At 40.9% G+C, this 27,291-nt stretch overlaps 1 long non-coding RNA gene across 2 annotated transcripts in view; it reads right to left on the reverse strand.

Annotated features, from left to right (window-relative positions):
- Positions 1-27,291, reverse strand: part of LOC127470196 (uncharacterized) — a 122,126-nt gene that overhangs the window by 32,146 nt on the left and 62,689 nt on the right. For both annotated transcript variants that reach the window (XR_007904204.1, XR_007904203.1), the window contains exon 2: positions 4,435-4,621. This is a non-coding gene — a long non-coding RNA (uncharacterized LOC127470196). The remainder of the gene's footprint in view (positions 1-4,434; positions 4,622-27,291) is intronic.

Genomic DNA, 27,291 nt, shown 5'->3' on the forward strand with positions numbered 1-27,291 from the left:
GGTTTTATCGAGTTCTCTTGCTACCCTTCCCACACCTTGACATATTTTCCTACCTAGAATATTTTATCTCTCCTGTATAGTGAGAAAATTTTAATCTGGCAAGATCTTAACTCTTCTATTTTCAGTCTGAACTCAAATCTGGTATCAGATTGATATCTGCCTGATATAAAAACAAGAACAGAAGAGGCAAATGTCCCCCATTCTGACTTGAGATTTGATCAAATCTTGTTCAATTGCTGTTGTCACTGGTAAGCCAAGGAGACCAAAGGATGATACTCTTGCTCCTATGCAAACTACTTCATCCAAGAGCAGCTCTATGGAGATTATACACAGCTCTTCACGGGCTGAGGTGCTGTGCTATCAGAGTCCAAATCAGTGTAAGGAGAGAGAGAGAAAAATGTTCTCACCTAAAATAAAATAGTGTTTGGCCACAGTGAGGTCTGCTTTGGGACTTCACACCTTTCAGTTTATTAGGCAGACATAGAATGAGGATTCTATGCCTCTTTCTGCATATATACAGAATTATATGCCCAGACACTTTTTCAGACACAAAGATAACTAGCAGACATATATAGTGGATGAAATGTTTTCAGAGACAAAAAAAATTAAAAAATAAAACTGTGGGGAAAAAAAAAACACCTCTGTGAATGGTATCAATAAAATTACTATGATCTCTGTGGCTGAGATGATGATGTCTCCACCTATAATGTAAATAATTGAGGATTTTTAACTTCTTCTTCTTAAAAAAAAACAAACCACAAAACAAAACAACAGCCAAACAGAAATGTGTTTTTAATAACTAGTATTGAAGAAAATTTGGCCCAATGTGTAAGCAAATTAAGAGATCTGATGCTCTCTGCTCATTAAAGAACTCTACTGTGGAAAATTTTCGTATGTTTTTTTTTTATTTCAAAAGCTTCCAAAGTATTTCACTCATGAAAATGATACCACACTTTTGGAATATGGTTACCTTGAAAACAGAAGCTGACAGTGGAAACAGAAGAGATACTACGAAACTGTGATCAAATGAAAAACGTGTTGCTTCACAAACATTCCACACAGGCCACACAACTCTTCCCACACAAAATATTGTCAAAAATCTTTTACCAGTAAAAACAATTGCCTATTGATATAAGAAAACCCACCCAAAATGAAACACATTTTTAAACTTACAAATAGCGAGAGAGGAAAGAACGAAAAGAACGTGGGACCTTAAAGAAGAAATTCCCAAACTCTCATCCTGGTATTGCCACTGACTTTTTACATGGCCATAAACACAGCCCTTCACGCTCCCCCCAAGCACTGGATGTCTATTTAGTCAGATTCTGATGGAGTGTAAGTAATATTTTACTCAACTAATTTTACTGACTTATGAAACAAAATGAATCATCTGGTAAGAAGCAGTAGCAAGGTCTGACAGGACCACTCTGAACCAAAACTCACTGATTTCAAGCCACTGTGTATTGGGCTTTTTGTTAAACTGACTTTTTGTAGATATAACTCTCTATATAAACTCTATTTTATTTAGTGTGTTTTTGTTTTAAAAAAACATCCTATTTGCAGAAAAATCCAGAGACAAATAGCTGCAGTTCCAAACAAATGCACACCAGATGTGGATCACAGTGCTGAAGTACAAAGCAAATCTAGATAAGTGGATCTACAGAACCTGCAGATGGCTGAGTGCACGACTTACACTGGCAAGTTAATTGGACAGGTAAGCCATCCCCCATGGGAGACAGATTAAGCTATAAATTCAAGCACCATCAATCTAAAATTATGCACTTAAAATTGCTTCTTCTCTTGTTTCTGCATTGCACTGAGTTGGATCATTAGTTTTTATTAATATATGACAATGCTGTTGAGTATGCTACTAACCAGCTTTTACCAGGGAAAGAAATAGATACAAAAGACCATAAACTTATCCTGCTGAATGTGATCTGGTCATAAATACAACTACATGGCCTGACTCGACTTTCTATTCTAAACAGTTGGAGAAGGAGTAAGACATTACATCCAGATCACCTCAGAAAAATTTGAAACTATTATCTAGATGCAGCAAGAAGGCAACTGAAAAGGCAAGTGTAGGAAATCCCCTGATTTGGGAGAGAGGAGGGCTGAGCAAGAGGATATTTTTGATACTGCGTTGGATTTTATGTATCATAAGGATAGGTTCAGTTTCAATTAGAAAGCTTGATTGAGAGAAATACTTATGTCATCAACAAATAGCTCTTCCATTTTGTTGGTGTTCAGAACTTTAACAGGTGGTTAACTAACTCATTATTTCATGCAGGTTTTTTACCTACCTTTGTTTCTGAAGGCAGAAAAAAATTCTTTATTGTTACGTGCTTTCTGGTAATACAGCAGCTGCTGTTTATGCTAATTCCTGCTTAATTGCAAATAGACCTGTGTTTATTTTGTGCCACGCCAGCTGTCAACAAAGACATTTGAAGAATAATTTCCATACTCAAAGGAAAGGCTCTGCTCCCTCTTCCTATTGCTCATTTCTTTCTTCTGCGTTTCAGATCCAAAGGGTGTTCAGTTGGAGAAGTTTCTAACGGTAAATTATGAGGTGAACTGAACCCAAAATGCCTGATGGTCCCCTGGGTATCCATCCATTGCCCTGAATACATGCATGGGCCCCTCTGATCTCCTTGTCTTTATCACCACTGTGAACTTGCTCTCCAGCACACTGCTGAGGATGCTGTGACAGTCGCATTCCCAAATGGGAATGTTCCACTCTTCCAAGAAAACTGACTTGCAGGCTTTGGTTCTTACTCCTGTTTGAGATGAGTTGCTCTGTACAGCCAGATTATCAAAGACTTCAAGTGCAGACTCCCCACACAGAGCATGTCACTGGATTTGGATGAGGTTTAGAGAACCACAGCAGACTTGGGGCTCAGCTCTGATTTTGTCACCAACGATAAACAAATGCTTTTATCAATCACCTGCATTTTCTTAATAAATCTTAGACCTTTAACAAGCTCAGTTTTCCCTGGGCTGAGGCTGCACCACTGTTTTTCCAAAGATCCTGGAATTTCTTCTGAGATGTGAAGTTGGCAGTACCTCACTCCTTAAGACAGCACATTACTACCCATTAGCATTTAGAATTAAGATCAGAGAACCCCTGAGGACAAAGTACTCTTAAATCAATCATTCAGTGACTCACAGTCCTGATCAGCAGAGCTCCCTTATTCCCTATAGCTTCTATAGAGAAAAAAAAAAATCCATATAGTGCTCCCACAGGAACATGGAACGGCTGTTTAGTGAGCAAAATGATGGAGTACTGATTTACTGCTCAGAACCTCCCCAACAGAGGCTTGGGGAGCAGGGTCAGTGCCAGCTCCTGCTCAATGCACTCCTGCCCTGGGTGTCCATACCCTGCTGCTGGGGGCTGTGGAGGCTCTGTGAAGGAATCCCAAGGCTGGTCCAGGCTGGTCCCAATGGCCCCAGCAGAGACACAGCTGAGACCTCAACCAGGCTGGGGGTGGCCCAGGGAAGGACATTTCAGAAAGGGCAAAACCTGCTTGGAGTGAGGAAAAAGGTGTGAGAAATGACCCTGTGAGCACCCAGGTCCGAGTTGGGGGAGGAGGAGGAGTCTCCTGCACCACGAGGGAGAGGCTGTGGGGAGCAGGGAAGGCTGTGAGGAGGATGAAGCTCTTAGGGACTGGCCACAGCCCCACCATTCCACATCATTTTTAAGTCATTTCCCTGTCTGTATATTGAGTCACATGATTTTTTCCTCTTTCTCCTTTGTCCTGTTGAGGAAGTGGAGTGAGAATGGCTGGGTGGGCAGCTGGCCAACATCAACCCACCCAAAATGCAGATGCACATTTTCTGGTTTATGATTTTGGTATGAACCTGCCATCACACAAGAAAACTGTTTCCTTCATTTTCTATAATGACTTTGTAAGCACACCTTGCCACAGCTTTCACACACAAGCTGCAGTTCTTCCCATGGTGTGGGTAAATGTTCTCCTCTGATTGGGAGACTCCACCTGGTGAAATATCTGCCAGTTCTAAGCTGTAACTGTTGTGCTATTTTATACAATACCTATGGCCATGATATCCATATGTGCCTCCTGCAGACCTACCACTGCATCCTCACAACACTCCTGTCTGGCACAGTGAGATTAAACAGTTTATTCTTGGTCAGACTGAAAGTCTGTGGCAAACCAGGAACTCAGCTGAGAGCACTTAAGACCAAGTTTGCTACAATAAGCACCAAAACGTCTCAAATTGTTTAATTATATGCCATAGCAGGCCAGAAAACTTCTGGGGACAACAGCTATTTCATTGTTTTGGAATAGATTCATAGCAACTCTTTGTAGCCAAATTACACAAGGGTATGTTGTCACCACCACATCTCATTCAGGGATAGCTGCCTGAAGTCAGCATTCACTTATTGCCAAGTCTTTGCTGGCCATGGATACTTACATTTATAAATCTAAGCAGGCAGAAGAACATGCCAGTACAAGTTGGTGATTTCTTCTTTTTCTGCTGCAATTACTTCCCAGCCAGCAGACACGAGGAGCATCACGGAATCCATTCTCACTCCGTGCACTCCATATGTTCCCGAGGACTCAATCTCAGATGATGCCAACAGGAATGGAGAGTTACACCACTGTGATGTATTTTATACATGTTAACTGTCTAAAAGTCACTTATCCAGGTTCAATTAGAAGAAACATTCCCCCAAAAGGCAAATAATCCTGTTACAAGTGGTTAATTTATGAGTTTGATTCATCCTCCAGTTTTCTTTGTATTCAGAGAGGTAGCAAAGATTTTCCTGTCCTTCCTTGTAAGACTAATCATGTTTATAATATCATTTTATGTGTACATACAGACCTCTGCTTGAAAAAAGTGCTTTATAAATGAATAAATTGCTACAGAAATCAAAAGCATAGGATTTGAGTATGAAGAGTGTTAATCAGCTGAAGGAATGGGTCCCAACTAGTTATTTTCCTAAAAACTGCTATTAGCTAAAACATTTACCTGAGGACTGCTTTACCCAGTGAAACAGAGGTTCTAAAAGGAACAGGATCTGTGCACATTCCACATATCTCCATTGCACCCAGGAGTTTGCTGGGCAAAAGGACAGGGACACATCTTTCTAACCAGAGCTTTTTATGTTGGCTTTCCCTTGAACTGCCTAACCAGAAAGGAAAGCAGATAGGAAAAGGGGATGTGCCACAGTAAAAACAACCCTGGCACATGGGAATTTCCACACAAGCTCCCTTCTGTCTTTCACTCAACCAGGGCTTATTTCCAAAGCTCAGTCCTGAGTAGGGAGAAGTGCAGGTAAATCTCTACAAAGTGAATTACCAGAGTGGGAAGAAGGAACAAGATATGGTCCCAGCTGGACAGACTCATGTTAAATCACCATTTCAGAGCTCTGCAGTGCCTTGGACTTGAATGGTTTTCACCAGGCCGGAGATTCCACAGGATGGTGCTTCTCAGATCCTGCAGCTCTGAGCCGGTCTGGCTGCTTCCAGGCCAGCAGTTGGCAGCTAATCTTTGAAGCCACCAAAAGTATGTCAAGAATTACAAGCTACCAGCACATACATACCCAGCCTTCAGATCTGAACTCTATTTTTGGGGAAATGTTCTGAATTTCCATGTGGTAAGTGAGAGAGAGGAAAGCAGGTGGAGGAGGGAGAGAGATTGCAGTAAAGCAGAGAGGCTCCATAAAAATTGCCTCATCCTGTCTCTGGGAGCAGCTGAAACATTGTCAAGGGGTAAATGGGAATACCAGCTTTCTGTTTAAATGTCTTCTTCAAGTGTTTTTCTTTAATAACTTGTCATTTCCTGGTGAAAAGAGCTTCCACAGCAGTGATTTGTGGTGGTAATTCTACACAGTAAAATACACTGTTGGAATTAGGAAAAATAAGATCCTGCTGTGCTACTGGGTCACAGAATCTGTGTCAGTTGAGAGAAAAAAAAACAAGACAACTGGGCAAGAAACAACTTCTGTCTCTCTGTGAGCTGTCTGCCAGGAAGCAGCTCTTGAATGGGCTCTGAAGTGAGATCTAAGGAGGAAAGTACTGGTTTATGAATGACCTCTGAGCAACAACACTACCAGGTACCCCCAACACCTGCAGTCCAGCAGGACACATGTGTGTCCGTGTGTACTGCAAGCAGAGCCTGCCTAGGACCCCTTATTTAGGGATCCAGTGAGCATTAGAGAGGCTAAGCATGTATCTTTAATCTTTCCAAGCTTAAGTGCTCAGCATCCTAACTTGGAATTAGAGCTGACGAAGCTGCCACTGAAATCTGAGTTTGTGCTATTGAGCTCCTCACTCTTCCCCCTGAATAAAGGCAAATATTCAAAGGTCTGCAGCTGAAGGAGCCCAGATATTGGTCACAGTACATGTAATACCTGGCCACACATGCACCTACAGTGATGGGTGGACAAGTTAGGCCTGTGTTGCTCGTGGACTTCTGCACGTCCATTTGGATTTGATGAAAATGAAACACATCATTTCTGAAAGACACCTGATGAATTTTCAACATTTATCTCATAAAACAGTAAATAACTTCTCAGAAAACGTTTCATGAAAGATGCATTGGTTTCTGGCCATCTCTCTTTCCCTGAGAAACTTTGCAAACCAATTCTGTGAGAATAAAGGCTCTGGCTTGGAAAATAAGGATGGTGCAGTCCTGAAGGGTACTTTCATTTAACAGGTTCAAATTTTTGGAAGGAGTTCCTATATGCTATTAACTACATGCAGTATCTGCAAATGAAGTAATGAATAAATTATCATGAATAAACAGCAACATCCAAAGTCAGCCACAGAAGAAAGTAATAGTAATGAAACTCCTAAAGAAACATTGTCTTTTTTTGAAGAGGTACTCCGAACACACTAGGTGTCACGGTGGGAATCAATCCATCAGGACAGAAAAGGTTAGACAATTTTGCTAAAAAAGTTGTCTATTAAAAATTGCTCTAATGGTAAGTAAACTTCAAATTCCTCAGCAGAAGCTGTTTACATGGATTCTGCATGCACCACATTTGTACAGATTGGCAGAATACAGGCAGGCAGATAAGTGTGGAGGCATTCACATAGATTCAGTATCAAAAATCTTGACAGGGCTCACAGATACCAATCGACAGTATTGGAAATACAGAAGCCAAGCTGTACATTCCTGAATTATGCAACTGGTATTTCTTTCTCCTGCAGCCATCAAACTCAATAAAATTTTAAAGTCCTATAAATCCCCCTATAAGTGCTCCATCTAGTCACCGTTTTCAGCCAGGAATAAATGTATTGTAAAAATATAATCTATGTATCTCAGTGATTTGATTCTCTTACGAAGAATTCAGACTCAGGCATTGCTGGACAGAGACATACTGTATTGTGTCTCACCAGGCATCCCTTAAAGGATTTGGAGCTGGGTGAATGCAGCAAAGGTGGTGAAGCATAACAAAAACAATTAAGCCAAAAGAGATCTTTGTTGCAGAATGCTTCGTATCAAAGCACGGGAGCTGATGAGCAACTGGCATAGAAACACATGGAGATTTAGAAAATTTAACCTCCATTTGGAATCAGTGGAGTCACCTGAGCTGGATTTAGGTATCTAAATGCTCCAGAAAGCCAGGGCTCCATTCCCTCCCTCCAGCACAGAGCCTGCCCTGCAGCACCTCCTGAGTCTGGCTGGGGGCCCGGCTGGCTGGTGCCAAGTGATGTGTGCATGGAGCAGAAGACAGGATCTAGTCCTGAGAATCTGTCCGTTGCTTCCAATTAGTGTTCATACAATAAGACAAGAAAAAGGAAACACTCTGGAGCTGTGAACTCTTTCTGTTGCTGTTGTCTAGAGATGGGATCAGAAACAAAGCTTCGGGCAGAACATCTGTAATGTGGACAGGCAGATGTCTGCACTTGCAGTTCTGTGCTTTAGCTTCTTTTTCCAGATATTAACATATATTCATGGAATTTCTTTTCCCCTCATGGTAAAAAACCAAGTTAATCCCCCCTTAAAGCAGTTCTATCTTCTGCTTTACTGTAAATGGGGAGGTGGGCGAGATTTATTTGTTAAACACTGCCATAAATATTTAGCAGAGCAGGGCTCAGTTGAGAAGAGGACATCTAAACAGATTGCTGGTGAGCTAACCCTTGGAGATTTTCCAGATTTCTCTCTCTTTCTCCCCATTTTTTTTTTCTTTAGAGAGAAACTAAATAAACATTTGAAAGGAAGTGCACGACTGGAACAAAACCCCCCATAAATAATTCAAAAGAAAAGAAAATTAATAGGATTCAAGATACACTTTCTGATTATTAGCATGGCTGCTACTTTTTAGTTTATTTTTTTACAGTAACAACCAGCTGGTACAGTGCATCATGCTAATCAGTTTGGTGTCTTTCACATTTTTGAAACTCCTTGGAAACACATCTCCATCAAACCGCTTTGAAGTTCAATTTTAATTTAGATGCAAACTATCCCAAAAGTACTGATAGTCTAAAAAGCGCCTCTGGCAGCTTATAATTATAAGGCAATAGAGCTGTCAGGTTTGATTAGGATGCTGTTTCAGTCACTCAGTCCGTGCAGCACCGTTTAGCCTCACATGATGGTTTAAACATTCCTCCCCACCACTCAATACCCAGCACTTGGGGATGTAATAGATGGGGCTTTATTTACTTGCTGGTTTTCAATCACCCAGACCCTCCAGACCGTTGCAGTGATAAAGCTCTGAAGGAAAGCATCCTCAAATCTCCTTATCATATAGATATTCCTGCTGCAGCGTTTCATCTGCAAGAGATTCACAGCATGGGGCTTAAAACAATCTGCCAGTATTATGGTTTAATAAATGTGCAATATTGTATCACAATGCTGGGGTTTGAAGAATATCATTGTAGCTGAATAGACCAATTCCGACCCAAATAAATAATATTTGGAGGATAAGAATAATTCTTCTGAGAAGAATTTCTGCGTCTTTGAATCCCTCATGTGTCCCACTACGCAAGTGCAGCACATTCAGCTGACTTCAGAGGGGTTACCTGAGTCAGGTACCTGCACCATAATTGATATTTGCAGTTCCTGCTGCTTTAAATACACGTCATGAACAGTGAAAACAGAGAATGTGAGTTCCAGAAAACACAGGCAGCTTAAACAGCACATCTGACTTCAGATATTCAAAATAAAAGCCCAAATGGCCTAAAGCTCCAATCCAACACCCGGACAGTGGCTCCAGGAAGGGCACTGGGGAGATGCCCTGTCATGTTTGAGAATGATATTAGGAATATCAAAAATCTCATATCTCCCTCAAGCAGAAAGGCAACACCAAATACAAAGAATACCAATTTCTGTCTCTCTTTGGGGTTTATTCTGTGTGCTCTTTCTCTGCTTTAGGCCCAGGGCCAGCACGCTGCCTCTCTACTCTCCCTGTGTATTCATTCTTATCCCTTATTCCTGGAATTGTCTATCTGAAACAGGCACTGCATGTAATGCCTGAAAAGAAGGAGGCTTTTAAAATCTTGGGACATGCATTTCCTCCAGCTCCATTGTCTCGGTTGTTTAAAGAGGTGAAGAGAATCTGGCAATGCCTGGGATTTGGCAATGTGGTTAACGTTACCCTTCACGATTCTGTCTCTTCTAGATGCTTTTCAGAAGCAAAGACAGAAAAGAAATCACAATTCTGAAGGCTCATCCTTCAGATAGCCCAAGTGCTGTGAACCCCACAGACCACCAAGGTTCTCCCTATACAAGCTTTTCCTCCTGCCCACATGTTAAATAAGATCTCATTCTAGTTTAAAGCTCTTATTCCCAGCCAGATCTGAAGGTCACAGCAGCAGCCCTGCTGATTCTAGTACCCAGAAAAAGTGTAACTTTCCATCCCTTTTACTGTGTGCCTCAAACACATCCATACTCTTTTGGGGCTCTTCAGGGTCACGTTGAAAAATAAGCCTATTAATACAGCAGGGTTTCAAAATATTTGAAGAGCTAATTCAGCAGAGTTTATATCTCTTGTGTCGGCTTCACTGGAGCCAGCATTCTTCACTCTGTATTCAGTCACTCTGAATATCAGTCAGGGCACTTTACTCAGCCATAAAAGAGCTGCAAGCAGAGATGAATCTCATCCTTTCTTCTCTCAGATAGCTAAGGAAGCCACCAGCCTCCCATTTTCAACCTAACTCCAGAAGACAGCTTAATGAGGCTCAGGGAAGATCACCTTGAACGTTAGCCAACAGTCCATTGTCACAAGAAGAGTTTCTTGCGTCAAAAACTGTATAACCCTTGAATAAATCTCTTTGATGCTGCTTACACTGGGGCTGTGCTCATTCTTGCTCCTTCAGCTGTCACAGTGGGAGGTGTGAATGTGTGTGGGATGCTTACGGTGAGAAAGAACGAGGGTATCATATTAAAATCTTGGTTGTAATCATTAATTTAAGGATAGGTATAGCAAGTAGGGAAGAGCGAAGGGTTTACAGACAGACCCTTTCATTCATGTATACGTCTGTAACAGAGACAGACAACACGAATTAAAAGCCCTGCATACGTGCATGGACACTCAGCTCTCAGCTGCTGCTGGTTTGGGAAACTTTTCCCTATTTTCTTGCATGCATAAGTACCTTCTTATCATAACACCAGCGTGAGAAACAACCCATTACATGAAGAAATTAAGAGCAAATAAAAATCACATCATTGTAAGAAAGTATGTTTCCACGCAAGCAGGGAATATATTAATATTCCTCTTTCCTCAATAACAGATGAATATACCAGAAAATGAATTCTTGAAAAACTACTGCTAATGCTGACCTTAAAATGGCCCAGAAATAATTTCAAAGGTTTTAGCCTGATTGTTTAAATAAACCTTCAGCATTTTCTGCCTGCTAATCAGACATTTATTACTAATAACTTCTTCTCTCTCAAACATTCACCTGTAAACCAATCATTATAATTAGGCAGCAAGGGTGCTTTGACCACGACTTAATATGTGGAGCACAGGAGTCCCATTTCCACCTTGGATCCTCTCATCTGGTTCTTACAGTGCCTGCTGTCCTTTCATGTGTAGAAGCTATTTCAGGCAGAGGGAAATCTTTCTTCTTGAGTTCCTATAGAGCACCTTCCACACTGGGGTTCAGAACAAACCTTCTGGTCTTGTTATATTGACTGGTTTTGATATGAAAATCATGGCATTAAAAGAACATGGGACTGTGAAGCAGTTTGCATCAGAAAAAAACAGGGTTTTTTCTTTTTTCTTAACAAATCATGCAAGTTTTCTCATTTCTCTCATGGATTAAGAATGTATTTAGTCAAGAGAAAACATCTGTCCAAGCAGTGAGGAAGGAGAGAGAGCCATATGCCTGAATGAACTGCTGCTCAGGAATAAGTAAAGGAAATCTAGAGGGTTGGTTTGGGATTTAGTTCTCTGGAGGAGAAAAATAAGGAAAAATTCACTGCAATCTGTTCCTGCATGAGAGAGGGACAGAGGCAAAGATGGGGGGGCAGGAACATCTGCAGAGGTAATGTTTTTGAATAACAAGCAGCACACACTGGTTTAGGACAAACATCTGTGCAACAGAAACATCCACACCGGTGTAAGCAGCTCCCTCTCCTCCCAGTACTGGCACAGGAAAGAGTTGGGAAGGACAGGACAGACTGAAAACAGGTGAGGGACAGATACTGCATTAAATGGCACAGCAGCCATTTCCTTCCATGTGCTCAGTCTAAAGGCACTGTTAATATGGGAAGCTGTAGGCAGGCAAATTACCTGTCAGATGCCAGAGGCTGCTAATGAAGAAAGATTCAAAGAGCACGAGAAAATGCAGCCAATAAAACATCTCTGAATGCAAAATGAATGAGAAAGCTTGGCAGAGGTGCAGTTTTTCTTTCAGAGTGGAAACAGAGGGTTTGGAGGAGCAGATGGAACATGTATATCCTGAGCTGGTAAATACCCCTCCTAATTTAGTTACTCTGCTCCGAGGGTTACAGGATATGAGACTCTCAGAGAAGGGGTGACTGTGATTAGTTGTTGGTGTGTGCTGGAATGCAAGAGCATAACGAGAGAATCATGGAATTGTTTAGGTTGGAAAGGACCTTTAAGATCACAGAGTACAACAGTTAACCCAGAGCTGATTCAACAGTCCTGTTCTCCAGGGCTGATCAGATATCAAACCAGGGGAAAAGAAAATTTAATCAAGTAGCAACATTTAACCACTTCATTATGGGATTTATAGCTTTATCACTGGATTACAACTCTGGACACCTCGTTTTAATTGTGCAGATTCCTTTGATTCCCATCAGTCTCTGAATGCTGGGTGGTTGTCTAGGCTACCTCCACAAGACAAATGATACCTCTTGAAATAAGTAGAATAAATCACCCCCTGAAAGTCCCTTTCTCTTTACTGAATGTAGAGGCAGTCTAGTTTATTTAGACCAGAAATCTATTTTTCATATGTCTAAAGTTATGTGAGATAAGCCTCACCATTTTTCTACCTTTTTTTCTGAGTATCTGTCAGCAAACTGGGAATAACATTTCCAGTTGCACTGCTGCACAATGAAGACATCATCCATTACTGTTTCAGAGGGAGTCACATGCAATTGTACTAACAGCTTTGTAAGAATATGAACAGATTAAAAAGAGGCAGAGAAGGTTTTTTTTTATCATTATTATTATTATTTATTTGTGGTCTAGCTTTCAACACTAGTTTTATTTTTCCTATCTATCAGGAATTAAAGGTTCATGTGAACTGCAGCTCTAAAGAGAGTTCTATAAAATATCAAAGGCAATCCTACAAAGCAACTTTTTTATTTGGATGTTTTTGAAAAAAAACAAAGGGAGAGGATTTTCATCTACATTCTAATAGTCTCAATTCTGTGAAGACTGACAGGAGTAGTACTGCAAACACTCTTATCAGTCATGGTCCATTTCTATATTGGGCAGATGAAAAAGTTTCCAGCTTCACAGATTGCAGCCAAGAGACCACTCTGCTTCTAAATGGAAGAGTCTTATGTCTGAAAACAGAGATTTGACAGAACTGAAGCTCTTCACAAACACATAGTGATCTCTTGAATACTTCAGATAAAAATCAGTTGAATAAGGTTGAAACATCTGTTTGTCTTGAAGCATGAACTAAATGTTTTAGGTAGCTATGATTTTTAGATTGCATGTTGAATGACACCTGTCAAGAAGATACAACTGTAATAAGTCAGAAACACTGAGATTAAATATTTCACAAAGTTAATTATAAGATCTCTGAGACTTCAAAGGAATTTCAGTGGTGTTTTTTTTTCCTGTTTTGAACAAACTCAGAGTAAGAAGTGACACATCCTCAAGGAGCTCAAATCCCATTTCAGAGCCAGCTCGATTCAGATATCAATATGACCATATACCCTGCTGTTATCTGTTAGTTGTACTGGGGTCATGTCTTGAAGGAGTATCAGAGTGAAGACACTACACATTTCAGGGGATCATTTCCTGTGTTATTCATCTAATTTGACATTCAGTTGTGTTGTGAGCATGAGCAAGACCCAGTACAACAAAGCCATTTAACCACAGCACTGATTTGAAGGTGTCTGAGCTTTTGAGTTACTCGGATTTCTAGGGAATTATTTATTATTTCACTACTGAAAATTATTATAATATTATGCAAGCAATTCTTAATGCTACTTTTCCACGTTAAATCCACCACTTCTCAGGAGGGCTCGGCCACCAGGTGCTATTTTGATTTAAAATGTACACAGGAGAGATTAAAATGAGTAGAGTATATTATCTCTGCACGCATTTGTTGCTGGCAAAACATATTAATTGCACATGGAAATCAATGCAAGGCAGTGTAGTTTTCAGCCAAGCTACAGAATTAAATACAGGGCCTATCAAAACTGATAATCCCTTCTTGAATCAAACACATTGCCAAGGTCAACAAAAATAAGCAGTGTGTGAAATATATCAGAGAATAGTAAATCACATGCATAACTGTGTTGGTGGATATGTGCATTATACTACATATACAGTACAGCACTTGCCATTAAACATATCCACAACTACGATATTATCATAAATAAGAAATATTTTCCATTAGAAATGGGTAGGGTTGAGGAAGGAGAGAATGCTCCTGTGGGACTCGAGGAATTTAAGCTCCGTTCTTGGTTTAGTCTTAGAATTTGTGCAAATTACCTCATCTTTGTCTGCTTTGGCTCTGTAATTGTTACTAACCCTGAATCACAGTATTGGCCTCCCCCATGGAGCAATTCAGCTTGCACTGAATTTCAGGAACTGAATGACATATGTCACCAGAAGGGGCTTGTTCAGTAATGCAGCTGTCACATGAGAATGTCAGTGCTTAACACTGGGGAAAGATTTTGAACACAGAAATTTGGTGATTGCCCATTAAAGCAAATAGCAGGTTGCTCAAACTGAGCATCACTTGTACATTTCAATACAGTGTGCAGCCATTTGGACAGGCACTGATGGACACTGATGGGGTCAGCTGGCTGCTCCCTACACCACTTCTGACTTGCCATTCTCTCCTCTTTCTGTTTGGCTTTTTACTGCAACATCCTCCCTCTCCTCTGGTTTCTCTGGGTAGCTATCACCTCCCTAACTTGAGCCCACTGGCAGGACTGAAATTACACAACTGCACACATCACAGAGTGAAAAGGGTGTTTGCAGACATCGTATTGTGAGCTCATCAGGACCTGCTGTTCCTTTTCCTCACCCTTTATTCATCCTGTCTCTTTGGATTTGTAAGGCCTTTGGGTCTGGGATTGATTTTTGCTCTCCAACAGAAGGGGGGTTGGCAGAAATGAGCAGTTCTTTGCTAGTCCTTAGTCATCCCCACAGGAATGTCATATTAGGGCTCACAGGTAGCTGATTTCCAAGTCCCCACCAGACTTAAAACAATGCACAAATTTATTACTTTTAAAACAATGCACAGCTATTCCTTTGGTAATTCTGGCTGATGCATTCTCAAGCGTTCCTTTGATTTATTAGCCCAGTGTGTTATTAAAATAATGAATTATGTGTTGGTACATTGCATTTAACGCAGTATACACAGGGGCAAGTACATCTGCTACCTATTAATCAAATATTCACTAACAAAGGTTGATTAACAGCATTTTACATATTTACAGCAAGAATGAAAAGCATAATAGAGTTGCACTGAAGATAAATGACAATAAATTATTAAAATGCATTTACCTGTGCACTTAGTGCATGGGGTAGACAGAACTGCAGGTACAGTTTTGTTCATCACACAATACCAGTTGTCTATTGAGGCAGACATTCATTTAGTGCATTATTTTCAGCTTTTTGGGGGAGGAAAACAAGCCCCCAAAAGCTGTGTGCAGCTGTGCTCATTTCAAGTCAAACCTGAATCGAGTTCCATCATAAAGAATTTCCATGTCTGCCAAACTACTGGTTGAAGCTCTCAAGTCACCTGTGTTGTTGATGTGTAGTGGAGACCCTGACATTTGCACACCCCAATGCCAAAGTTTGTTGTGGCTTTGGGTAACTCCCTTCCAGCTGTTCCAGCCTGCAGGATGTACTAGAAGTGGAGTACCAAAGTAAGTACCAAAAAATCTGAGGCCTTTTAAATGGATATTTTAGAACCTCTTTCTGTTAGGAACTGGAATTACAAAATCATATTCTTATATTTCATATCTGGAGGAGAAGGTCAGGAGCATTTTCCTTTTTACTGGAGCTGAACTGATTTGCACAGAGCTAAGCCTAATTTTCTTGCATAGGCCCAGCTCCCAGCTATGACAAAGGATTAATGGTCTGGAGACCATGGACCCCACTAAATCCTACTGAAGTCAGTAAGAAATCCATGGGCTTCCAGGCAACAGGGTTGGTCTCCCTTGTTAATTATTGGCAGCTTCTTTAACTAGACTTCAGAAAAAATCATATTTTTTTTTTCTAAATTGCCTTTTTATTGATTTTCAACATAACAGTATCACGGAAAGCAAACATGGACTATAAATGAGAGCTTAAACATGCAGTGCACATACTGTTGAATAGGGGAGAAAAATACAGTATGTTAATAAACCCAGCTAAAAGAATACAAACCAGAAAGTAAATAAACAGATGCAGGAATTATGGGAGTTCAGAATTTGAGTTCAGGGAGAAGAAATTAGGGTTTGCATTAGAGAAAATTACAGTACAAGGAAAAATATTATGGGAAAAATATTTGCAGCTGATGTAAATCAATATTGACTCTGTTAACTTACTCCAGCTGAGAATCTGGTCCCTGCATTCTTTATGTTAGTATTTAGAAACACAAGCCATTTGCTCTCTGTGGAAAATAATTCCATATGGAAAACCCCCTCTTTTTTCTGATCACTTATCTAAGAGCTCATGTCTAAACCATTCTACTGAGAGTAAATCACTTATCAATCTTTCCCATAAAACAAAGGCAGAGATAGAGTCTCAGGTTTAATCTGCAGTGAGTGGCACTGTGTGGCCAAGAAAGCCATTTATAAATAAGAGTGCAATTAAAATGACCTTCAGAGTTTCGCAGTAGAGCCTAAAGAACCACAAACTTGAGAAATTTAAACAATGAAGAGCATATGATTTCCTGTTTGCATGGATGGGTACCTGCCCTGCTAATAACTTCCCCCAGACAGTGATTCAGGAGTCAAGGGAAAACTACATCTTATATTCTGTGCTGAACTCCTCAAGTTCATGAACCTTCCAAGACAATCCAGATTAATCTGAAGTGTTACAAGCTATTTGTGGTTTTTTTTAGTTTTGATGAGTAGTAGCTTTTTCTGAGTTTATCTGAAGTTAGATTTCAAAAGATAAAACTCTGTAGAAACCCAAACTAGTTTTGCAACCAAAGCCACGGTATGCTGTGCAGTTATTTTGAGAAGTGAAAATTATAAGGCCTCTTCTTTTTCCCCATCTACAAGAAACTTGGAAAACATTAGAAATCTGTCAGATGGCCAAGCAAAGAGATGCTGTAATCACACTGGGGGATACTAATTGCAGCTCCTGATTGAGCTCTGGAGCTGCAATCAAACTAATGCCAGCCCTATCAGGAGTCAGAAGTGAGATCCTGTGCCTACCTCAGCAAGCAGGAGGTTACAAATATATAATAATTGGAAGGAAAGGTTACTTGATTGACATTTCTCATTAACAACCATATTTCTCATTTTTAATAATGGTGCCACTTTTCTGCTTCCAATTTCTACAAACTTTCTACAAAATAGAAGTAATTGTTTTTGATAAAGACAAATTTTAAGAATTGCTTTATTTTTTAAGTTGTAAAAAAGAAGCATCTTCTATAGTTTCCCTTTCAGTTCTAAATCATGAGAGTCCATGTAATAACCTGTCCAAGTGCCATTAAAAAGTGAAAGAAAAGTTCTAGGGTGCTCTATCAATCAACCAAGATCAGAACAAAGTTTATTAACTAACTCCCAGAGCTCCCTTCCTTCTGTTCTGGCAATCAGAAAGATGGAGCAAGAGGATCACACAGAGCACACCCGGCCCGGGTACAACCAGAATCCAGTGGAGACATCACTCTTTGGTGCCTCTGGAAAAGGGCTGAAGCAACAGGAAGGGTCTCTGACACTTCTGTTCAGGTGTGTGCAGCCTTTTGCTGCCACAGCAACTGAAAAACCTGGCTGTGGTGGGAGCAGGAGGGCTGTGATGGAGCACAGCAACACAAAATCCACTGGCAGCTCTGCCCCTGGCTGGCATGACCAGAGGAGGTGGCATGAGGAGCCCTGGTCCCCTCAGCCAGACCATCCCACCCTGGCACAGCACCATCCACTGGAATAACAGCAGGGCTGCTGCACAGTGACCTGGATTGGGAGCGGCAGCAGCTGACAGAGAGCCTGCCAGAGATACAGAGATGTGCTGCAGCGTGTTTGGAGATGAACCACAGGGAGCAGCAATTATGGAAATCGGTGCTGCCACTGAAAAAATACCTCCAAGTATGGCCTTGGTAAAGCTCAGTGAACTGGGGAGCTCAGGGCAGATGCTGATCTCCATCTCTAAATCCATTTCCTCAGCATCTACACCCTCTCTTCCTCCTGCCAGTCATCAAACAGTTGTGCACACACATGACAACGTGTGCTGGTGTGTTGTAGAGATGTCGAGGTAAGCAAGAACATGTCAGAAAGTGGGCAGTAGTAAAAATGTTTAATGCTACATCAAAGAAATTAAAAAATAAGCAGAGACATCATAATTGCTGCTAGCAGTTCCTTGCAGCAGAATCCCATAAGTTCTGTAGCCTGCTGACTCTTTACAAAGCACAAGTGTCTCAGTCCCTAGATATGATCACAGTAATCAGTTTTTCCTACCACACCTACCATATATTACACATTATCATCCACATCATCATTTTTCCTCCACCTGAAACTTTATCACAAACGTAAGGTGCAGTAAAGTTGCTGAAAACCTCTGGAACTCGTGAGCAGAGCTCCTGAGAGCAGCAAAATTAATTAAGATGCTAACTCAGGAAATGTTGACATCAGATGACAAGGGGGGGGGGTGAGTTAAAAACCAAACACCACAAAGCCTAGTGGAACCCAACAGCATGCTGGAGATCTGGTGGGTCTGAAAGAGCAATGGAAATCACACACAGTTCCCAAACTATGCCATCTTTCAGGACCTGTGGCATCCAGGCGACTCTAGAAGAGAGAAATCCTCCTTCACCCTCTCCTTCTCCTCTATCTCGGGCTGAGATCAGGGACTCCCTCACCTGCTCCCAGCTCCCAGACAGAGCTCTGGCTTCTGGAGAAAGGACTCGTGGTTTCTTCTCTCCACTTTTGAAGGGCCATTAATCAGATGAGAAATGGATACAAGGGGTGGCCCAGCAGCACAAAGAAGGGATGTTTTGGTGTGATTGCTGTCTGATGGAGTTCAGCTACAGCTCTGTGCATTTGCAGGTTGTAGACTATTCACTCAAACCAATGTTTTAACTAGAACAAGTGGAGCAAATAATTTATGCAGCATGTTCAGCCTCTGTTTCTGAATTGATAAGAATGATTATTAAATGTCATTTACTTAGAACATCTACTTCAGTCTTTCTTGATTTAATTTGATATTCCCTGGTTAGGAGTTACCTAAGCTCTCCATGCTTCTGAATATGCCTTTTGTTTTTAAACAATATATTTAATCTTAGCAAATACCCATCTTCAGAGCATACTGATTGGTGCTCATTGCAAGCCATCATTGAAGATGTAAGAGAGTTTACATGGGACACTAAGCATGTATGTGTTATTCTAGAATATATTTTCTGATTATTTTATTATTAGAAATAATGTGCTGCTGATGATAGATTTTTTAAAATTTAAACTAAAATTGGATTACAATATCTGCTAGAAGCTTTTCTGTAACATGAATTGCCCTTTTTCTGTACTTTTGACACAGAATTCTCTTTGTCAGATTTATCTTAAACTTACAAAAAATAAGAGCAAGTCTGATTCTGGAAATATACAGCTGCCAGTGGCTGAGAGAATATTTGTGATCAAGCACCTGCTCTCTAAGCTAAAGAACACATTCTTGCTCTGAAAGTTTTTCTCTATCTCCAACATACAAATATTTCATTATATAACATGTCATGCGCTGGAATGACTAGAAAAATACAGGAACCAACCCCTAACCATTACATTAATCATGTAAGCAACATGTTAGATAGAGATCTTGCTCTGCTACTCATTTGTACCCAATCACAGGTGGGAATGAAAGCTTTTCAAACAGGGTTTCAAAGATCATCTTCACTGACATCTTCTGTGTCTGTGGCTGAGAATCAGTCAAAAGCCTGCTGTTAGTGTGTCTCAGAGCTGTCAGTACCACAGTGTGCAGGGCTGAGGCTGGAGAACACCGGGAAAGAAATGCCAAAGAGGGTGTGATGGGGTGTGTTTTCAGCTCTAATGAAAACGTAGCTCCCTTGTGTGATAATGGTCTGAAGGATGTCATGAGTTCCTAAGCTCTTGCATCTCTGCTGCCTTAAAGTTCCTGATATAATGGAAGTTATATGACTATGTCCATTAGCTGTATAAGCTGCATGCTTAATGGTAAACCTTGGTGTTGTGAAACACAAATCACATTCTTGGTTCTAAACAGCTCCAAGTTCCAATTTAATGAAGATCCTGCTACGGAAAAGAGCTCGTATTAAGAAAAGCTTTCTGTGACAAAGGTACTACTTTATCATTTAAAAATTTCAGTAGCAGGGAGAAATTTTAGTGCTAATGAAATAGGTATTTTTCTTCTGTCGCAGCTCCCACCCCAGGAGCTCAGTGCAGCCTAAGGCTAGAAATGAATCTCCCTGTAGGTACTGTGTTGGCATTGCTGTTCTGCTTGCAGGGCAACTCACACACAGAGCTGGTGCACCTCCTGTCTCCCACCAGCTCCTCTTTAGCACTGCCCTGTGCATTGAGGACGTGCAGTCTCATTTTATGGACACAGAACTGATGTGCAGCCAAAAGGGCTGAGGTTACTGAACTGCAGCTCGAAGCTGAGTGCCAGGTTGGAGCCCAGACACTCCTTGTGGTCTGTGGAGTAGAACAGGTTCTTCCTTGGGATGGCTGAAAGTCCTGCACCCGAGTGCTTGCCCTGCAGCAGAATTTCCTTTCCCTTTCCTTTCCCTGCTTAGCAATGCACTGGCAGCCCAGGCAGCTCAGCTACAGGAGATGAATGTAGCATTAGCAACACGCCCAGGGCCATGCTGGAGGGCTGGAGAGAACCTGAACACAAGCTGCTGAAATGCAAGACTGGTGTCTACTGAACATTACCCATCCTCCAGCTCCCAGATGGAGCCTGTGGAAGGAGGGAAACAAGAGGAGCCATTTGCAGGGCACAGCAGTGCCCAGGTACTGCAGACTCCACGTGCAAAGCTGCTGATTTTTGAGCACCATCTACTGGCATGTGACCCACCTCCCCTCCCATGCACAGAGCAGCCTTTCAGAGCACCTTGGGGTGTATGCCAGTGCCAGAGAGGGAAATGAAGACTCCTCACACACAGTCTTGAACCTTAATAACACCACCCATCCTCTTTGTCAGACGGGATTTACCATCACGTTCTGTCATGTCTTGCAATAACATTTTTTTTAACATATTCAGTTCAGCTGAGTGACTGCAGCACAGCAACCCTTTTGCAGTGACTGTCAAGCTCCTAAAGTTACTACCTGTGAATTTGCACACAAAATTACTGTGTATCATCCCCTCAAACCATAAACCCAGGTAACTCAGACTTGTCAAGAACCCTGCATCAAATTCATCCTTAGCATAACTCGGTAGGAATCCAATGAAGTTTGTATTAGAGATGGATTTTGTCCACTGTCTCCTGATTCTTGATATATTGGGATCAAAGCCTTGCCAGGGACCCTGCTGTGTATGAAATGGTTGCATTTGTCACTGTTCAGGCATCCAGTGATATACTCCCCAGTGTTTCCTCCATTCCAGAAGGAAACAAAACATAGTCAATAATGAAAACCTAAACCAAAGAGAAGCAACTGCAAATACAGAAAATGTGACCTGATCATCACCAGAAATTAATCAGAATCTGACAGAATATTTCTGAATGGATTGCCTTCAGAATGTAGTTTTCTGCTACATTTTCCTTGCATTTAGCAAGACTGGGATACTCTAAACCCATATTATGATATTTTTTAGCTTTTTAAGTGAAATATAAAAATGATCAGTATTATTTTCAATGGGAAATAACCCTGCAGGAAATAGAGGTTTATGCTGGCCTGACAGGTGTTAATCTTCCAAGATCAAGTTCCATCTCCTGTGAGTAACACAGGAGCCATCAGCATCATTGTTTCCTGAATACCTTCCACCTCCCTGAGAGTTTCGTGTTCAAAAGTAAATTGCAACACTCTCCCTGAATTTCAGTTACACCAATGCCTTTTATTTAATGTTGGCAAAGGCTGCATGGTTCTCTTTTTGTAACAGTCCTCTCAAACAAGCAAAAATCCCAGAGAAGGTCAACAGAACACATTTCTCTTTCCTTGCATACACCAACAAAACCTTCTAACAAACCTGTCTGAACATCCATCCATCCATCCATCCCCTGCTGCAGTGCACTGCTAGCACTCAAAGCTTCATAAACCATCACAACAACAACAGTGGCACACACATATCCAGCAGATATGTAGGTTAAAATTAGGCCTAGAAGTATGTTTTGGTTTGGCTTTTTTTATTTTGAAGAGCAGTGAGTTTAACACATCTGGTTTAAGCTTTGTTCCTTACCCTCAACATATATACCAGAAGACATGTGGTAAAAGTATAATTTCTCTTTTTAAAAAGGGAGGTTTTTTCCTGGATTTCTTCGAAGAAAAAGAACTTTTTTTTTAACCATATGTCTTCTCTGTGTATGTATTGGAGTTGGAACTGTGTGGCAGCTCACACAAGAAAGAGACATATGTTAAAAGCTGTTCTCTTTTCTCTGTTCAAGAAAATAAAAAGAAATAAATAGCAGTTGCTCCAACAGACACTAAAGTCAAACTAATACCTCACATTGATTACAGCAGTAATCAAGTTAGAGCCATGCTATTCCTCAGAGTGATTATTTGCTTCCTTTTCTAAAATTAAGTGGAGTGGTTGACAGTGTGCTGTGTTCTGGCACTGCACAACTGTAACACAAAGGGAGCATCAGTGAGACAAGTTAAAGGGATTCAGTAGAAGTGAAGCGTGACGAATTAGGAGAAACAATCAATGTAAATCATTATAAAAGTCATATCAGTGATTTAGGCAACTTAAAAACATCCATAAAAACCCACGGCGCTGTGAATTAAACAAAAATTACAGATTGCAAAAAAAAAATCGTCAGGAAAGGCTGTTTTGAGTGAACCTGTCAGCCTTGGTGACACGACTGTAATTTCTCACACACTTAACACTCGCTCTTCTCTTCTGCAGCACCTCCAATCCAGCACAGCACTGCACTAAAGGGAGCTGCAATAACTGCTCTTGCACTGAATTAGTGCTCAAATGATTATTTAAAGGACTCCACCTATCTGAATGCAGGGTAGAGTCAGTATAATTAAATAGCCATTGAAAGGATTAGCAATCCTTAATTACTTATACTTTCCTCTCATGTTTGTTCAGAATGAAGGACAGACCTGTCCCATCCCATCCCTTACGTGTTTGACCAGTCCAGTTATGGTATTGGCCACAGTGTCTCTGATAATGTCTTTCTTTCCTTTCAGAAAATGCTGCTGTATCTTAGGGAAATTGTTTTTCACTGGGTTATGGCCACTGAAAACCACCATTTTCAAAAAATTAAAGTAACCAATAATCTCTGTTTGCTTTCAGACACAGCCTTATCATTGTTGCAGGCTAATCTTCTTGTAAAACATTCAAATTCTTCAGGAAAACACACATTTTTCCACAAAAGAAAAAAAATCATTTTTTAATTTTAAAAATCAGAAGAGAAAGAATTTCAATTTGTCACATGTCTCTGAAACTTAAACACTATCCATTCACCTTTTTTTTTTTTACTTAAATAATGGACAGAAATACAGAATAAACATGAAAAAAAACCAAAAGGCAGATACCTATTTTGTAAATTCCCACAGAAAACTGATTGTCTGCATTACTGGATTCTGTGGTCAACCACCTCTGAACACATGCATTCATCTTGCTTTTACTTGAAACTCTACATTTGCCCAAGTCCAAGGCACGTTTTGACCTATGAAATACCCTCCATCACTCCTGTTTGGCAGTGCTCAACTGGCAAGTCCTGCAAGTAATTTTTTTAATTTTCCAGCTCCTGAAATACTTAATTTAAGGTATAACTTTTCCATTAATGAAATCAAAGGGGCTTGGTGGAAATATTCTGGAGGCTTTTTACCATTAGGCCATTTATAGAAAATAGAGAGAGGAAAATTAAAACTGTGATGTCTGGAGGGGAAAAGTAAGTGAGGAATAATTCAGAAAGCGGAGGAAACAAAGGGAAGGGAAAATAAAGGAGACAATGTAAATTTTATTCTGATTTGCTTTTAGAGCTCTTAAGTAATTTCTCCCACTTGTGCTCCAAATTATATTGTCTCTGCCCTTAAAAAGCAAATTATCATTTACAGACTTCTTTTCTCTGGATGTAATAATTTACACCCCTTTCATAACTGGCTCTGTCAGTTAAACAACACCCAACAGTAACAAACTCTATCATCTGTATCTTCCCCTGTCATTTCCCACTGCCCATTCTCAGTCCCCATCATCCAAGTTGAAAAGAACCCCCTGACCCCAGGGGGTATCAAAACAACTGCAAATGGCTGTGAAATGGGAAGTCAGAATAATGATTTTTTTTCTAACATTTTCTATTAAAAACAAAAATGTTTAATATGAAACACCCCCCCCCCAAAGCTTTTCTGGCAGGTGGCTGATGGCTCTGCACACCTGTCACCTGAGGATGGGGAGGAGTGTGAATGTCACACTCTCACAAGAAGTGGGGGGACACAGAGGGCTCCAAGCACCCAGCCAGCGCTGAATGAAGTTCTTCTGTACTGCATAAGGAATGCACATTGATAATGGTTTGATTCCTTGCAAGAAACAACAAGTGAGAGCCTGATAGTTAGCTCTAGTTTTTCCACTTGGGTCCTAAGTTGCTTTTGTTGTTGCTGTTTTGCAGAATCATAATAAACAGCCACATTTAGAGAAGTGTTCCCAGGCTGCCCCGCTCAGTCTGGCAAAATCTGTGAGTCCTCTCTAGTTTGGAAGAAACAGTTTACCCCAAAAAGAACAGTGAGAAATGAGAGAACATAAAGGATGATTCAGCTGAAGATTTTCTTATTAATAAGTTGGCTGCTACTTTCCTATGAGGTGACTTCTTTTCACTTACTTTGGCTTGTCACAAGTCTGTTTTATTGCATTGGTTGGGTTTCTAACACTGCTCTGACTCACTGTGTTTATTAAAGCCAACAACAAAGAGCCATGTCCTAATGTAGGCTTAATAACCCTTATTTACACCAAATGGGCACCGAAAGACTCAAATTGTTCCTGTTTGTATAGGGTTTCAATATCATCAATCAAAGGAGAGCAAAGAATGCAATAACCAAAGAAATTATTGTCTGCTACCATTCCAGTATAGGTTGCAATAAGAAAGCACAGAGGGGTCTTCACAAAGGCTAATTTTAGGCACAGAAGACTGCTCTCTGTAAGCACTTTCTGTAATCAATAGAAAGAGACAGGCACCTTCAGAGGGCAGTTCAGAGCAGGAGCTAATTTAAGTGCTCTGAATTGCACTCCTGAAATCCCCATCTCTCAGTGTTTTATATATTGGAGCCCGGGGAAGCATACCTCGAATTCTGACACAGAAAGAGCAGGAGAGAAGTAAATCTTCTGTGTTTTGTAAAAGAGTCATGACACTTGTAAACTGAGGCCGTGTCAACGCGCCAAAATAAGACAAAGTGCAGGGAGGCCCAATTTCACCCTAACGTGTGCTGGTGAGCCCACAAAGCAAGGGGACAAGCCCTGCTGGAGAGGTTTCTCATCTCTCCTCAGCACAGGACAGAGCAGCTCTGCAGCTGCAGGCTGCACACTGAGGCAGGCAGGTCCCCAGCCCGTGGGGACCATCCAAACCTTCCCCGCAGGCACCCGGCCTCTCCTGCCTCTGACTCCCAGGGGACCTGGTCCTGCTTGGCTTTTTCCTCCTTGTTAGAGAGCAGTGTCCCCTCGGCTTCACCAAAACCAGAGAAAAGCAGGAGAGAAACAAAAGCGCTGGGATTCCTCCTAACGTGAAACAAGGCTGATTTTGGGACAGATAAACAGAAGTAGGACACGTCAAACGAGCACATTACGTGAGATGATACCTATTCATGTTCACTTTTAAACAGAAGGCCTACTGACAACTTTGAACAAACTTTTGTTACTGTTGATGCACAAAACAGAATAAATACATATTCAAAACCAGTAATGAACTTATGGGCAAACTCTATTCTTTAAGAGGCATCTATTATTTTGGAGTTGTGACAGTAATGGGGCTACTGCACTTGGTCTGCAAAGGAGGTGTTCTCTGAAAATCATTTCTGCAGAAACATCACAGTGTATGAATCAGCAGGTTAAATTCATCCACCATGTAAATCAGTTGGAATAATGGGATTTCCAGCTTTGAACCCAGAGAATGCCATCTTACAGGCTCTTTAATTTATTCATGTTTGTTATTTGTGAGTGAAGTACAGAAAATAGCTCCACTGTCTCCAAAGGCCCCCAGGGAAGGGGATGGGACTCAAAGAGCTGCCTTATTCCTGGACACACACTTCCCTACTGTGACAAGCAACTTATTTCATAGCCATTACTACCACAGAAGGGGAGCTGAGGGGTTGGGTTGAACCCAGTGATCTTAAAGGTCTTCTCCAAGAATTCTATGAAAAGAGCAGAAGCTTTTCCCTGTCTTCTGCCACTGCCTGTCTGCCTTGCAACAAAGGGAGCCTACAAGGCACTGTTAATACCTAGCACACAAGGGCTACTTGGACCATCTTCTTCCTACAAACTCTCCTGAAGATATTTATTATTTACCTGAGGCTAGAACTAGCAGCAAGAAAGAGAAAGAGAAGCTGAATTACTTATTGTACTCTCAGAAAAAAAAAAAAAAAACAGGAACAGATAGGAAGGAAAGGAAATCAATATGTGTGATTGCTCTTCTCCATCCACTGTAAACATGTTGGTGAGGGACATGATTCATCTCTGCTGGTGAAAATTGGATTATAAGTGTTGTTGAAACAGAAAGGGAATTTTGGAAGGAAAATATGTTCCTGCATTTATGGCTAAGCATTCTGCAGCGAGACTTTTAATTGGTTATATGACAAATCCTGTAAAAGAGTAGTAGTCCTGGCTAGAACCCTGAGGAGCAGAAGTCAGCAGTTGTCCTACTTCCCTGATGTTTTACCCTGAACCTCTTTTATAGATGACTTTACAGTCCTTGGGCTTTCTGTAACACCCTTCAGTGGGAAAGGCACACAGTCAGAATACAGGGAAGCTTTCACATGCCAATGCTCCTCTTAAGCTTCCTATCAGAAAGGAGACAGGTATTAATACAAATGTTTTTCATTTACCTAACTTGTTCCATTCAACAGCATTAACAGCTTTGTAAATACTTTGAAACAAAGACAGTGTGTCTGAGAAGTAAGATAAAGTAGCAAGGACATGAAAAATGAGGGGAGTTCCTTAAATGACCGCAGTGATTTCAGCTTTCAATGATTTTAGATTCTTTTCTCAGGGGCACCTCAATGTAAATGAACCCACACTCTGCTGAAGGATGGAAATGACAGATTTAGTTACCCTGCTTGACCTCTGTTCTTCTTAGTTAATGGTGAGAAAAGATGAGGCAGGTTTTATTCAGCTAATTAAGCTCAAGTATAGGAAAGAAATATCAGAAAATCTATTTCTTGCTGCATTCAGAGAGGACA

Source organism: Manacus candei, unplaced genomic scaffold (genome assembly GCF_025592945.1).
Source record: "Manacus candei isolate 608988 ecotype Guabito, Panama unplaced genomic scaffold, ASM2559294v1 h1tg000020l, whole genome shotgun sequence".
Taxonomy (NCBI): domain Eukaryota; kingdom Metazoa; phylum Chordata; class Aves; order Passeriformes; family Pipridae; genus Manacus; species Manacus candei.